Source organism: Euprymna scolopes, chromosome 45 (assembly GCF_053919585.1).
Source record: "Euprymna scolopes isolate OS-2025 chromosome 45, ASM5391958v1, whole genome shotgun sequence".
In the NCBI taxonomy this organism is placed as follows: Eukaryota; Metazoa; Mollusca; class Cephalopoda; order Sepiida; family Sepiolidae; genus Euprymna; species Euprymna scolopes.
In genome coordinates, this window is record NC_136526.1 from 4,755,628 (window position 1) to 4,771,636 (window position 16,009).

A 16,009-nucleotide genomic window follows, 5' to 3' on the forward strand; every position below is an offset into this window, starting at 1 on the left:
GTAGTAGGGCTGACATCTATTCAATGTAGCCGCCTTCAGCCTCAATCAATCAATGCAGGTAACTTGATTATGTAGTAGAGCTGACATCTATTCAATGTAGCCGCCTTCAGCCTCAATCAATCAATGCAGGTAACTTGGTTATGTAGTAGGGCTGACATCTATTCAATGTAGCCGCCTTCAGCCTCAATCAATCAATGCAGGTAACTTGGTTATGTAGTAGGGCTGACATCTATTCAATGTAGCCGCCTTCAGCCTCAATCAATCAATGCAGGTAACTTGATTATGTAGTAGGGCTGACATCTATTCAATGTAGCCGCCTTCAGCCTCAATCAATCAATGCAGGTAACTTGATTATGTAGTAGAGCTGACATCTATTCAATGTAGCCGCCTTCAGCCTCAATCAATCAATGCAGGTAACTTGGTTATGTAGTAGGGCTGACATCTATTCAATGTAGCCGCCTTCAGCCTCAATCAATCAATGCAGGTAACTTGGTTATGTAGTAGGGCTGACATCTATTCAATGTAGCCGCCTTCAGCCTCAATCAATCAATGCAGGTAACTTGGTTATGTAGTAGGGCTGACATCTATTCAATGTAGCCGCCTTCAGCCTCAATCAATCAATGCAGGTAACTTGGTTATGTAGTAGGGCTGACATCTATTCAATGTAGCCGCCTTCAGCCTCAATCAATCAATGCAGGTAACTTGATTATGTAGTAGGGCTGACATCTATTCAATGTAGCCGCCTTCAGCCTCAATCAATCAATGCAGGTAACTTGGTTATGTAGTAGGGCTGACATCTATTCAATGTAGCCGCCTTCAGCCTCAATCAATCAATGCAGGTAACTTGGTTATGTAGTAGGGCTGACATCTATTCAATGTAGCCGCCTTCAGCCTCAATCAATCAATGCAGGTAACTTGGTTATGTAGTAGGGCTGACATCTATTCAATGTAGCCGCCTTCAGCCTCAATCAATCAATGCAGGTAACTTGATTATGTAGTAGGGCTGACATCTATTCAATGTAGCCGCCTTCAGCCTAAATCAATCAATGCAGGTAACTTGATTATGTAGTAGGGCTGACATCTATTCAATGTAGCCGCCTTCAGCCTCAATCAATCAATGCAGGTAACTTGATTATGTAGTAGAGCTGACATCTATTCAATGTAGCCGCCTTCAGCCTCAATCAATCAATGCAGGTAACTTGGTTATGTAGTAGGGCTGACATCTATTCAATGTAGCCGCCTTCAGCCTCAATCAATCAATGCAGGTAACTTGATTATGTAGTAGAGCTGACATCTATTCAATGTAGCCGCCTTCAGCCTCAATCAATCAATGCAAGTAACTTGATTATGTAGTAGGGCTGACATCTATTCAATGTAGCCGCCTTCAGCCTCAATCAATCAATGCAGGTAACTTGGTTATGTAGTAGGGCTGACATCTATTCAATGTAGCCGCCTTCAGCCTCAATCAATCAATGCAGGTAACTTGATTATGTAGTAGAGCTGACATCTATTCAATGTAGCCGCCTTCAGCCTCAATCAATCAATGCAGGTAACTTGGTTATGTAGTAGGGCTGACATCTATTCAATGTAGCCGCCTTCAGCCTCAATCAATCAATGCAGGTAACTTGATTATGTAGTAGAGCTGACATCTATTCAATGTAGCCGCCTTCAGCCTCAATCAATCAATGCAGGTAACTTGATTATGTAGTAGGGCTGACATCTATTCAATGTAGCCGCCTTCAGCCTCAATCAATCAATGCAGGTAACTTGATTATGTAGTAGGGCTGACATCTATTCAATGTAGCCGCCTTCAGCCTCAATCAATCAATGCAGGTAACTTGATTATGTAGTAGAGCTGACATCTATTCAATGTAGCCGCCTTCAGCCTCAATCAATCAATGCAGGTAACTTGATTATGTAGTAGGGCTGACATCTATTCAATGTAGCCGCCTTCAGCCTCAATCAATCAATGCAGGTAACTTGGTTATGTAGTAGGGCTGACATCTATTCAATGTAGCCGCCTTCAGCCTCAATCAATCAATGCAGGTAACTTGATTATGTAGTAGAGCTGACATCTATTCAATGTAGCCGCCTTCAGCCTCAATCAATCAATGCAGGTAACTTGGTTATGTAGTAGGGCTGACATCTATTCAATGTAGCCGCCTTCAGCCTCAATCAATCAATGCAGGTAACTTGATTATGTAGTAGAGCTGACATCTATTCAATGTAGCCGCCTTCAGCCTCAATCAATCAATGCAGGTAACTTGATTATGTAGTAGGGCTGACATCTATTCAATGTAGCCGCCTTCAGCCTCAATCAATCAATGCAGGTAACTTGATTATGTAGTAGGGCTGACATCTATTCAATGTAGCCGCCTTCAGCCTCAATCAATCAATGCAGGTAACTTGATTATGTAGTAGAGCTGACATCTATTCAATGTAGCCGCCTTCAGCCTCAATCAATCAATGCAGGTAACTTGATTATGTAGTAGAGCTGACATCTATTCAATGTAGCCGCCTTCAGCCTCAATCAATCAATGCAGGTAACTTGGTTATGTAGTAGAGCTGACATCTATTCAATGTAGCCGCCTTCAGCCTCAATCAATCAATGCAGGTAACTTGATTATGTAGTAGAGCTGACATCTATTCAATGTAGCCGCCTTCAGCCTCAATCAATCAATGCAGGTAACTTGATTATGTAGTAGAGCTGACATCTATTCAATGTAGCCGCCTTCAGCCTCAATCAATCAATGCAGGTAACTTGGTTATGTAGTAGAGCTGACATCTATTCAATGTAGCCGCCTTCAGCCTCAATCAATCAATGCAGGTAACTTGATTATGTAGTAGAGCTGACATCTATTCAATGTAGCCGCCTTCAGCCTCAATCAATCAATGCAGGTAACTTGATTATGTAGTAGAGCTGACATCTATTCAATGTAGCCGCCTTCAGCCTCAATCAATCAATGCAGGTAACTTGATTATGTAGTACAGCTGAAATCTATTCAATGTAGCCGCCTTCAGCCTCAATCAATCAATGCAGGTAACTTGATTATGTAGTAGAGCTGACATCTATTCAATGTAGCCGCCTTCAGCCTCAATCAATCAATGCAGGTAACTTGATTATGTAGTAGAGCTGACATCTATTCAATGTAGCCGCCTTCAGCCTCAATCAATCAATGCAGGTAACTTGATTATGTAGTAGAGCTGACATCTATTCAATGTAGCCGCCTTCAGCCTCAATCAATCAATGCAGGTAACTTGATTATGTAGTAGAGCTGACATCTATTCAATGTAGCCGCCTTCAGCCTCAATCAATCAATGCAGGTAACTTGATTATGTAGTAGAGCTGACATCTATTCAATGTAGCCGCCTTCAGCCTCAATCAATCAATGCAGGTAACTTGATTATGTAGTAGAGCTGACATCTATTCAATGTAGCCGCCTTCAGCCTCAATCAATCAATGCAGGTAACTTGATTATGTAGTAGAGCTGACATCTATTCAATGTAGCCACCTTCAGCCTCAATCAATCAATTTATGTAACTTGATTATGTAGTAGAGCTGACATCTATTCAATGTAGCCGCCTTCAGCCTCAATCAATCAATGCAGGTAACTTGGTTATGTAGTAGAGCTGACATCTATTCAATGTAGCCGCCTTCAGCCTCAATCAATCAATGCAGGTAACTTGGTTATGTAGTAGAGCTGACATCTATTCAATGTAGCCGCCTTCAGCCTCAATCAATCAATGCAGGTAACTTGATTATGTAGTAGAGCTGACATCTATTCAATGTAGCCGCCTTCAGCCTCAATCAATCAATGCAGGTAACTTGGTTATGTAGTAGGGCTGACATCTATTCAATGTAGCCGCCTTCAGCCTCAATCAATCAATGCAGGTAACTTGATTATGTAGTAGAGCTGACATCTATTCAATGTAGCCGCCTTCAGCCTCAATCAATCAATGCAGGTAACTTGGTTATGTAGTAGGGCTGACATCTATTCAATGTAGCCGCCTTCAGCCTCAATCAATCAATGCAGGTAACTTGATTATGTAGTAGAGCTGACATCTATTCAATGTAGCCGCCTTCAGCCTCAATCAATCAATGCAGGTAACTTGGTTATGTAGTAGGGCTGACATCTATTCAATGTAGCCGCCTTCAGCCTCAATCAATCAATGCAGGTAACTTGATTATGTAGTAGAGCTGACATCTATTCAATGTAGCCGCCTTCAGCCTCAATCAATCAATGCAGGTAACTTGGTTATGTAGTAGAGCTGACATCTATTCAATGTAGCCGCCTTCAGCCTCAATCAATCAATGCAGGTAACTTGGTTATGTAGTAGAGCTGACATCTATTCAATGTAGCCGCCTTCAGCCTCAATCAATCAATGCAGGTAACTTGGTTATGTAGTAGAGCTGACATCTATTCAATGTAGCCGCCTTCAGCCTCAATCAATCAATGCAGGTAACTTGGTTATGTAGTAGGGCTGACATCTATTCAATGTAGCCGCCTTCAGCCTCAATCAATCAATGCAGGTAACTTGGTTATGTAGTAGGGCTGACATCTATTCAATGTAGCCGCCTTCAGCCTCAATCAATCAATGCAGGTAACTTGGTTATGTAGTAGGGCTGACATCTATTCAATGTAGCCGCCTTCAGCCTCAATCAATCAATGCAGGTAACTTGATTATGTAGTAGAGCTGACATCTATTCAATGTAGCCGCCTTCAGCCTCAATCAATCAATGCAGGTAACTTGATTATGTAGTAGGGCTGACATCTATTCAATGTAGCCGCCTTCAGCCTCAATCAATCAATGCAGGTAACTTGGTTATGTAGTAGGGCTGACATCTATTCAATGTAGCCGCCTTCAGCCTCAATCAATCAATGCAGGTAACTTGGTTATGTAGTAGGGCTGACATCTATTCAATGTAGCCGCCTTCAGCCTCAATCAATCAATGCAGGTAACTTGATTATGTAGTAGAGCTGACATCTATTCAATGTAGCCGCCTTCAGCCTCAATCAATCAATGCAGGTAACTTGATTATGTAGTAGAGCTGACATCTATTCAATGTAGCCGCCTTCAGCCTCAATCAATCAATGCAGGTAACTTGATTATGTAGTAGAGCTGACATCTATTCAATGTAGCCGCCTTCAGCCTCAATCAATCAATGCAGGTAACTTGATTATGTAGTAGAGCTGACATCTATTCAATGTAGCCGCCTTCAGCCTCAATCAATCAATGCAGGTAACTTGATTATGTAGTAGAGCTGACATCTATTCAATGTAGCCACCTTCAGCCTCAATCAATCAATTTATGTAACTTGATTATGTAGTAGAGCTGACATCTATTCAATGTAGCCGCCTTCAGCCTCAATCAATCAATGCAGGTAACTTGGTTATGTAGTAGAGCTGACATCTATTCAATGTAGCCGCCTTCAGCCTCAATCAATCAATGCAGGTAACTTGGTTATGTAGTAGAGCTGACATCTATTCAATGTAGCCGCCTTCAGCCTCAATCAATCAATGCAGGTAACTTGATTATGTAGTAGAGCTGACATCTATTCAATGTAGCCGCCTTCAGCCTCAATCAATCAATGCAGGTAACTTGGTTATGTAGTAGGGCTGACATCTATTCAATGTAGCCGCCTTCAGCCTCAATCAATCAATGCAGGTAACTTGATTATGTAGTAGAGCTGACATCTATTCAATGTAGCCGCCTTCAGCCTCAATCAATCAATGCAGGTAACTTGGTTATGTAGTAGGGCTGACATCTATTCAATGTAGCCGCCTTCAGCCTCAATCAATCAATGCAGGTAACTTGATTATGTAGTAGAGCTGACATCTATTCAATGTAGCCGCCTTCAGCCTCAATCAATCAATGCAGGTAACTTGGTTATGTAGTAGGGCTGACATCTATTCAATGTAGCCGCCTTCAGCCTCAATCAATCAATGCAGGTAACTTGATTATGTAGTAGAGCTGACATCTATTCAATGTAGCCGCCTTCAGCCTCAATCAATCAATGCAGGTAACTTGGTTATGTAGTAGAGCTGACATCTATTCAATGTAGCCGCCTTCAGCCTCAATCAATCAATGCAGGTAACTTGGTTATGTAGTAGAGCTGACATCTATTCAATGTAGCCGCCTTCAGCCTCAATCAATCAATGCAGGTAACTTGGTTATGTAGTAGAGCTGACATCTATTCAATGTAGCCGCCTTCAGCCTCAATCAATCAATGCAGGTAACTTGGTTATGTAGTAGGGCTGACATCTATTCAATGTAGCCGCCTTCAGCCTCAATCAATCAATGCAGGTAACTTGGTTATGTAGTAGGGCTGACATCTATTCAATGTAGCCGCCTTCAGCCTCAATCAATCAATGCAGGTAACTTGGTTATGTAGTAGGGCTGACATCTATTCAATGTAGCCGCCTTCAGCCTCAATCAATCAATGCAGGTAACTTGATTATGTAGTAGAGCTGACATCTATTCAATGTAGCCGCCTTCAGCCTCAATCAATCAATGCAGGTAACTTGATTATGTAGTAGGGCTGACATCTATTCAATGTAGCCGCCTTCAGCCTCAATCAATCAATGCAGGTAACTTGGTTATGTAGTAGGGCTGACATCTATTCAATGTAGCCGCCTTCAGCCTCAATCAATCAATGCAGGTAACTTGGTTATGTAGTAGGGCTGACATCTATTCAATGTAGCCGCCTTCAGCCTCAATCAATCAATGCAGGTAACTTGATTATGTAGTAGAGCTGACATCTATTCAATGTAGCCGCCTTCAGCCTCAATCAATCAATGCAGGTAACTTGGTTATGTAGTAGAGCTGACATCTATTCAATGTAGCCGCCTTCAGCCTCAATCAATCAATGCAGGTAACTTGGTTATGTAGTAGGGCTGACATCTATTCAATGTAGCCGCCTTCAGCCTCAATCAATCAATGCAGGTAACTTGATTATGTAGTAGGGCTGACATCTATTCAATGTAGCCGCCTTCAGCCTCAATCAATCAATGCAGGTAACTTGGTTATGTAGTAGGGCTGACATCTATTCAATGTAGCCGCCTTCAGCCTCAATCAATCAATGCAGGTAACTTGATTATGTAGTAGAGCTGACATCTATTCAATGTAGCCGCCTTCAGCCTCAATCAATCAATGCAGGTAACTTGGTTATGTAGTAGAGCTGACATCTATTCAATGTAGCCGCCTTCAGCCTCAATCAATCAATGCAGGTAACTTGGTTATGTAGTAGGGCTGACATCTATTCAATGTAGCCGCCTTCAGCCTCAATCAATCAATGCAGGTAACTTGATTATGTAGTAGGGCTGACATCTATTCAATGTAGCCGCCTTCAGCCTCAATCAATCAATGCAGGTAACTTGGTTATGTAGTAGGGCTGACATCTATTCAATGTAGCCGCCTTCAGCCTCAATCAATCAATGCAGGTAACTTGATTATGTAGTAGAGCTGACATCTATTCAATGTAGCCGCCTTCAGCCTCAATCAATCAATGCAGGTAACTTGGTTATGTAGTAGGGCTGACATCTATTCAATGTAGCCGCCTTCAGCCTCAATCAATCAATGCAGGTAACTTGATTATGTAGTAGGGCTGACATCTATTCAATGTAGCCGCCTTCAGCCTCAATCAATCAATGCAGGTAACTTGATTATGTAGTAGAGCTGACATCTATTCAATGTAGCCGCCTTCAGCCTCAATCAATCAATGCAGGTAACTTGGTTATGTAGTAGGGCTGACATCTATTCAATGTAGCCGCCTTCAGCCTCAATCAATCAATGCAGGTAACTTGATTATGTAGTAGAGCTGACATCTATTCAATGTAGCCGCCTTCAGCCTCAATCAATCAATGCAGGTAACTTGGTTATGTAGTAGGGCTGACATCTATTCAATGTAGCCGCCTTCAGCCTCAATCAATCAATGCAGGTAACTTGATTATGTAGTAGGGCTGACATCTATTCAATGTAGCCGCCTTCAGCCTCAATCAATCAATGCAGGTAACTTGATTATGTAGTAGAGCTGACATCTATTCAATGTAGCCGCCTTCAGCCTCAATCAATCAATGCAGGTAACTTGGTTATGTAGTAGGGCTGACATCTATTCAATGTAGCCGCCTTCAGCCTCAATCAATCAATGCAGGTAACTTGATTATGTAGTAGAGCTGACATCTATTCAATGTAGCCGCCTTCAGCCTCAATCAATCAATGCAGGTAACTTGGTTATGTAGTAGGGCTGACATCTATTCAATGTAGCCGCCTTCAGCCTCAATCAATCAATGCAGGTAACTTGATTATGTAGTAGAGCTGACATCTATTCAATGTAGCCGCCTTTAGCCTCAATCAATCAATGCAGGTAACTTGGTTATGTAGTAGGGCTGACATCTATTCAATGTAGCCGCCTTCAGCCTCAATCAATCAATGCAGGTAACTTGGTTATGTAGTAGGGCTGACATCTATTCAATGTAGCCGCCTTCAGCCTCAATCAATCAATGCAGGTAACTTGGTTATGTAGTAGGGCTGACATCTATTCAATGTAGCCGCCTTCAGCCTCAATCAATCAATGCAGGTAACTTGGTTATGTAGTAGGGCTGACATCTATTCAATGTAGCCGCCTTCAGCCTCAATCAATCAATGCAGGTAACTTGATTATGTAGTAGAGCTGACATCTATTCAATGTAGCCGCCTTCAGCCTCAATCAATCAATGCAGGTAACTTGATTATGTAGTAGGGCTGACATCTATTCAATGTAGCCGCCTTCAGCCTCAATCAATCAATGCAGGTAACTTGGTTATGTAGTAGGGCTGACATCTATTCAATGTAGCCGCCTTCAGCCTCAATCAATCAATGCAGGTAACTTGGTTATGTAGTAGGGCTGACATCTATTCAATGTAGCCGCCTTCAGCCTCAATCAATCAATGCAGGTAACTTGATTATGTAGTAGAGCTGACATCTATTCAATGTAGCCGCCTTCAGCCTCAATCAATCAATGCAGGTAACTTGGTTATGTAGTATGGCTGACATCTATTCAATGTAGCCGCCTTCAGCCTCAATCAATCAATGCAGGTAACTTGATTATGTAGTAGGGCTGACATCTATTCAATGTAGCCGCCTTCAGCCTCAATCAATCAATGCAGGTAACTTGATTATGTAGTCGAGCTGACATCTATTCAATGTAGCCGCCTTCAGCCTCAATCAATCAATGCAGGTAACTTGGTTATGTAGTAGAGCTGACATCTATTCAATGTAGCCGCCTTCAGCCTCAATCAATCAATGCAGGTAACTTGATTATGTAGTAGGGCTGACATCTATTCAATGTAGCCGCCTTCAGCCTCAATCAATCAATGCAGGTAACTTGGTTATGTAGTAGAGCTGACATCTATTCAATGTAGCCGCCTTCAGCCTCAATCAATCAATGCAGGTAACTTGGTTATGTAGTAGGGCTGACATCTATTCAATGTAGCCGCCTTCAGCCTCAATCAATCAATGCAGGTAACTTGATTATGTAGTAGGGCTGACATCTATTCAATGTAGCCGCCTTCAGCCTCAATCAATCAATGCAGGTAACTTGATTATGTAGTCGAGCTGACATCTATTCAATGTAGCCGCCTTCAGCCTCAATCAATCAATGCAGGTAACTTGGTTATGTAGTAGGGCTGACATCTATTCAATGTAGCCGCCTTCAGCCTCAATCAATCAATTCAGGTAACTTGATTATGTAGTAGGGCTGACATCTATTCAATGTAGCCGCCTTCAGCCTCAATCAATCAATGCAGGTAACTTGATTATGTAGTCGAGCTGACATCTATTCAATGTAGCCGCCTTCAGCCTCAATCAATCAATGCAGGTAACTTGGTTATGTAGTAGGGCTGACATCTATTCAATGTAGCCGCCTTCAGCCTCAATCAATCAATGCAGGTAACTTGATTATGTAGTAGGGCTGACATCTATTCAATGTAGCCGCCTTCAGCCTCAATCAATCAATGCAGGTAACTTGGTTATGTAGTAGAGCTGACATCTATTCAATGTAGCCGCCTTCAGCCTCAATCAATCAATGCAGGTAACTTGGTTATGTAGTAGGGCTGACATCTATTCAATGTAGCCGCCTTCAGCCTCAATCAATCAATGCAGGTAACTTGATTATGTAGTAGAGCTGACATCTATTCAATGTAGCCGCCTTCAGCCTCAATCAATCAATTCAGGTAACTTGGTTATGTAGTAGGGCTGACATCTATTCAATGTAGCCGCCTTCAGCCTCAATCAATCAATGCAGGTAACTTGATTATGTAGTAGGGCTGACATCTATTCAATGTAGCCGCCTTCAGCCTCAATCAATCAATGCAGGTAACTTGATTATGTAGTAGGGCTGACATCTATTCAATGTAGCCGCCTTCAGCCTCAATCAATCAATGCAGGTAACTTGATTATGTAGTAGAGCTGACATCTATTCAATGTAGCCGCCTTCAGCCTCAATCAATCAATGCAGGTAACTTGGTTATGTAGTAGGGCTGACATCTATTCAATGTAGCCGCCTTCAGCCTCAATCAATCAATGCAGGTAACTTGATTATGTAGTAGGGCTGACATCTATTCAATGTAGCCGCCTTCAGCCTCAATCAATCAATGCAGGTAACTTGGTTATGTAGTAGGGCTGACATCTATTCAATGTAGCCGCCTTCAGCCTCAATCAATCAATGCAGGTAACTTGATTATGTAGTAGAGCTGACATCTATTCAATGTAGCCGCCTTCAGCCTCAATCAATCAATGCAGGTAACTTGGTTATGTAGTAGGGCTGACATCTATTCAATGTAGCCGCCTTCAGCCTCAATCAATCAATGCAGGTAACTTGATTATGTAGTAGGGCTGACATCTATTCAATGTAGCCGCCTTCAGCCTCAATCAATCAATGCAGGTAACTTGATTATGTAGTAGAGCTGACATCTATTCAATGTAGCCGCCTTCAGCCTCAATCAATCAATGCAGGTAACTTGGTTATGTAGTAGGGCTGACATCTATTCAATGTAGCCGCCTTCAGCCTCAATCAATCAATGCAGGTAACTTGATTATGTAGTAGAGCTGACATCTATTCAATGTAGCCGCCTTCAGCCTCAATCAATCAATGCAGGTAACTTGGTTATGTAGTAGGGCTGACATCTATTCAATGTAGCCGCCTTCAGCCTCAATCAATCAATGCAGGTAACTTGATTATGTAGTAGGGCTGACATCTATTCAATGTAGCCGCCTTCAGCCTCAATCAATCAATGCAGGTAACTTGGTTATGTAGTAGGGCTGACATCTATTCAATGTAGCCGCCTTCAGCCTCAATCAATCAATGCAGGTAACTTGATTATGTAGTAGAGCTGACATCTATTCAATGTAGCCGCCTTCAGCCTCAATCAATCAATGCAGGTAACTTGGTTATGTAGTAGGGCTGACATCTATTCAATGTAGCCGCCTTCAGCCTCAATCAATCAATGCAGGTAACTTGATTATGTAGTAGGGCTGACATCTATTCAATGTAGCCGCCTTCAGCCTCAATCAATCAATGCAGGTAACTTGATTATGTAGTAGAGCTGACATCTATTCAATGTAGCCGCCTTCAGCCTCAATCAATCAATGCAGGTAACTTGGTTATGTAGTAGGGCTGACATCTATTCAATGTAGCCGCCTTCAGCCTCAATCAATCAATGCAGGTAACTTGATTATGTAGTAGAGCTGACATCTATTCAATGTAGCCGCCTTCAGCCTCAATCAATCAATTCAGGTAACTTGGTTATGTAGTAGGGCTGACATCTATTCAATGTAGCCGCCTTCAGCCTCAATCAATCAATGCAGGTAACTTGATTATGTAGTAGGGCTGACATCTATTCAATGTAGCCGCCTTCAGCCTCAATCAATCAATGCAGGTAACTTGGTTATATAGTAGAGCTGACATCTATTCAATGTAGCCGCCTTCAGCCTCAATCAATCAATGCAGGTAACTTGGTTATGTAGTAGAGCTGAAATCTATTCAATGTAGCCGCCTTCAGCCTCAATCAATCAATGCAGGTAACTTGGTTATGTAGTAGGGCTGACATCTATTCAATGTAGCCGCCTTCAGCCTCAATCAATCAATGCAGGTAACTTGATTATGTAGTAGAGCTGACATCTATTCAATGTAGCCGCCTTCAGCCTCAATCAATCAATGCAGGTAACTTGGTTATGTAGTAGGGCTGACATCTATTCAATGTAGCCGCCTTCAGCCTCAATCAATCAATGCAGGTAACTTGATTATGTAGTAGAGCTGACATCTATTCAATGTAGCCGCCTTCAGCCTCAATCAATCAATGCAGGTAACTTGGTTATGTAGTAGGGCTGACATCTATTCAATGTAGCCGCCTTCAGCCTCAATCAATCAATGCAGGTAACTTGATTATGTAGTAGAGCTGACATCTATTCAATGTAGCCGCCTTCAGCCTCAATCAATCAATGCAGGTAACTTGGTTATGTAGTAGGGCTGACATCTATTCAATGTAGCCGCCTTCAGCCTCAATCAATCAATGCAGGTAACTTGGTTATGTAGTAGAGCTGACATCTATTCAATGTAGCCGCCTTCAGCCTCAATCAATCAATGCAGGTAACTTGATTATGTAGTAGAGCTGACATCTATTCAATGTAGCCGCCTTCAGCCTCAATCAATCAATGCAGGTAACTTGGTTATGTAGTAGGGCTGACATCTATTCAATGTAGCCGCCTTCAGCCTCAATCAATCAATGCAGGTAACTTGATTATGTAGTAGAGCTGACATCTATTCAATGTAGCCGCCTTCAGCCTCAATCAATCAATGCAGGTAACTTGGTTATGTAGTAGGGCTGACATCTATTCAATGTAGCCGCCTTCAGCCTCAATCAATCAATGCAGGTAACTTGATTATGTAGTAGAGCTGACATCTATTCAATGTAGCCGCCTTCAGCCTCAATCAATCAATGCAGGTAACTTGGTTATGTAGTAGGGCTGACATCTATTCAATGTAGCCGCCTTCAGCCTCAATCAATCAATGCAGGTAACTTGGTTATGTAGTAGAGCTGACATCTATTCAATGTAGCCGCCTTCAGCCTCAATCAATCAATGCAGGTAACTTGATTATGTAGTAGAGCTGACATCTATTCAATGTAGCCGCCTTCAGCCTCAATCAATCAATGCAGGTAACTTGGTTATGTAGTAGGGCTGACATCTATTCAATGTAGCCGCCTTCAGCCTCAATCAATCAATGCAGGTAACTTGATTATGTAGTAGAGCTGACATCTATTCAATGTAGCCGCCTTCAGCCTCAATCAATCAATGCAGGTAACTTGGTTATGTAGTAGGGCTGACATCTATTCAATGTAGCCGCCTTCAGCCTCAATCAATCAATGCAGGTAACTTGATTATGTAGTAGAGCTGACATCTATTCAATGTAGCCGCCTTCAGCCTCAATCAATCAATGCAGGTAACTTGGTTATGTAGTAGGGCTGACATCTATTCAATGTAGCCGCCTTCAGCCTCAATCAATCAATGCAGGTAACTTGATTATGTAGTAGAGCTGACATCTATTCAATGTAGCCGCCTTCAGCCTCAATCAATCAATGCAGGTAACTTGGTTATGTAGTAGGGCTGACATCTATTCAATGTAGCCGCCTTCAGCCTCAATCAATCAATGCAGGTAACTTGGTTATGTAGTAGGGCTGACATCTATTCAATGTAGCTGCCTTCATTCTCAATCATCACCTTGATACGAGTCCAGAAATGGGAGCATGCCTTTTCCACGGCTTTGGTGTTTGGGAGGTGTTGGTATTACGTTGGTGATATTCTCGATGTTTCTCAACAAACTCTTATTTCTTACCATCTATATCCTTATTTAAGGATATACATTTCTCATTTAAATTTATGTAAATAACCTGCATTCTTTCACTAATCGGTATGTTTTCGTCATCATTATGCGAGCTTCTGCTTTTTAATCCTTCTACCATTCAAACCACTACCATTCATTAAACAAAACATGAGGACAGGATCGTCTATAACATAAACAGACCATCCTATCCCCTTCTACGTATTCATCGTCAAGTCCAAATATCAGCTGACGTGATTCTATAAACAAACACAGACAGAATTTAATGAACGACATTATCATTATTATTTTTTACATGGAGGTCATCACTTATCAAGGCCCAGAAGCCACTTGGGGATAAGGGTTATTGTGTGTACAGTAATCAATGGGAAAGTATCATAGTAATAGTTAGTATTGGAGATTTGATAAATTGTCATTACTTAACGGGTGGTTCATCAGGAATTTGTTTGTGTTGGACTTGAAGACACCCAAGCTACAGTCAGGAGGGAAACAGGCAAGCGGCAGAGAGTTCCACAGCCGTGCAGTTCTGAGAAAGAAGCCATGGAATCTACGTTTTGATTTAGGCACGGATAAAGAGTGGGGAAAATTATTGACAGTGGTTTCAGCTAGTCGGGTGTTTTTCGTGAAAGATTGGCGGAGGAGGGGCCAGAGAATGGAGCTCAGACGAGCACTTGCCATGGAAATAACGATAAAACAGTTCCACAGCCGTGCAGTTCTAAGAAAGAAAGAAGCTTTGTTCATGGAATCTATGTTTTGATTAAGGCACAGATAAAGAGTGGGGAAAATTACTGACAGTGGTTTCAGCTAGACGGGTGTTTTTCGAGAAAGATTGGCGAGGGGGGACAAGAGATTTGAGCTCAGACGAGCACTTGCCATAGAAATAACGATAAAACAAATATAAGCTTGCAACGTCTCTTTTGTGGGAAAGAGGTTGCAGAGAAGATAAAAGGGCACCCCCCACTAAGCCACGAAGTCTATTTTGCGAATTAGTCCACCGAGCAAATTATTCCTCGTAACATAGAATAATCAATAGAGGATTGATTCTATAAAAATACATATGCAATCTGCATAAATTAAAATATCATGTCAAAGTGACTGGGCAACGCCGGGGTACCAGCTAGTTTTAAATATCACAAAACTAGAAACTACCTCTATTCTATACAGCTTTCGGGAATAAACAAAATTCTATAATCAGAAAAATTCATTACAAATAAAATGACCAATGACTAAAATTTTATTACAAGAATACAGGGTAGAACAATAAAACTATCACCCTAGAAAAGACAAAATGATTCCATTTCCGTTTTATGAAAATCTTTTTTTTTTTTGTAGACCATCTAGTCAGCCAGTTGTATAAAAATCCTAAGAACGATAGGAGCCTTCTATCATGCCTGAAAGTGACACAATGCTCAATGAGCGAGATCGGAGATGTGCCACTGTACAACTCATGCTCTCTATTCTTACCATCTATATCCTTATTATTTTTCATGTAAATTTATGTAAATAAATCTACATTCTTTCACTAATATATATCGGTATGTTTCGTTTTCACTTGTGACCTTTTGCTTCTCAATCTCTTACCATTCAATTCATTAAAGTACACGAAGACGGGATCGTCTATAACATAAGTAGACCGTTCTGTCCTCCCTCTACAAAGTCGGTGGTCTACCACTTTGCAGTGAGGAAGGGGACAGGACGGTCTGTTTATGTTATAGACGATCCCGTCCTCACATGATATAGATAGCAAGAATAAGAGTTCGTTGAAAATAAGAGTAACAATGAAAGGCTGACGGGTTAGTCAGGAGCTCTTGTTGGGTGGCCAATGAGGAAGAGAAAAGAAAGAAACAGGAAGTAGCGTGGCTGCGTCACTCTCCGGTTATTAGATTAAAGGGCAACAACTGAGTTATTCCCATAGATCTACGTCTGAGAGATTGCTAACCTTATCCGTAACTTCGATGCCAGCAAGACATGTTAGTTGCATTGCAGACAGGTCAAAGTCATCCGTTGAAAAATTGCAAAATAATCAAACTAGGTTGGTTGGTTGTTTTTGTTTTACGGCATATCAACCCTTTTCAGGTTATTTCATGCCGAATCCAGTTATTTTGAAAATTTAAAAAAAAATTTTTAATAGAA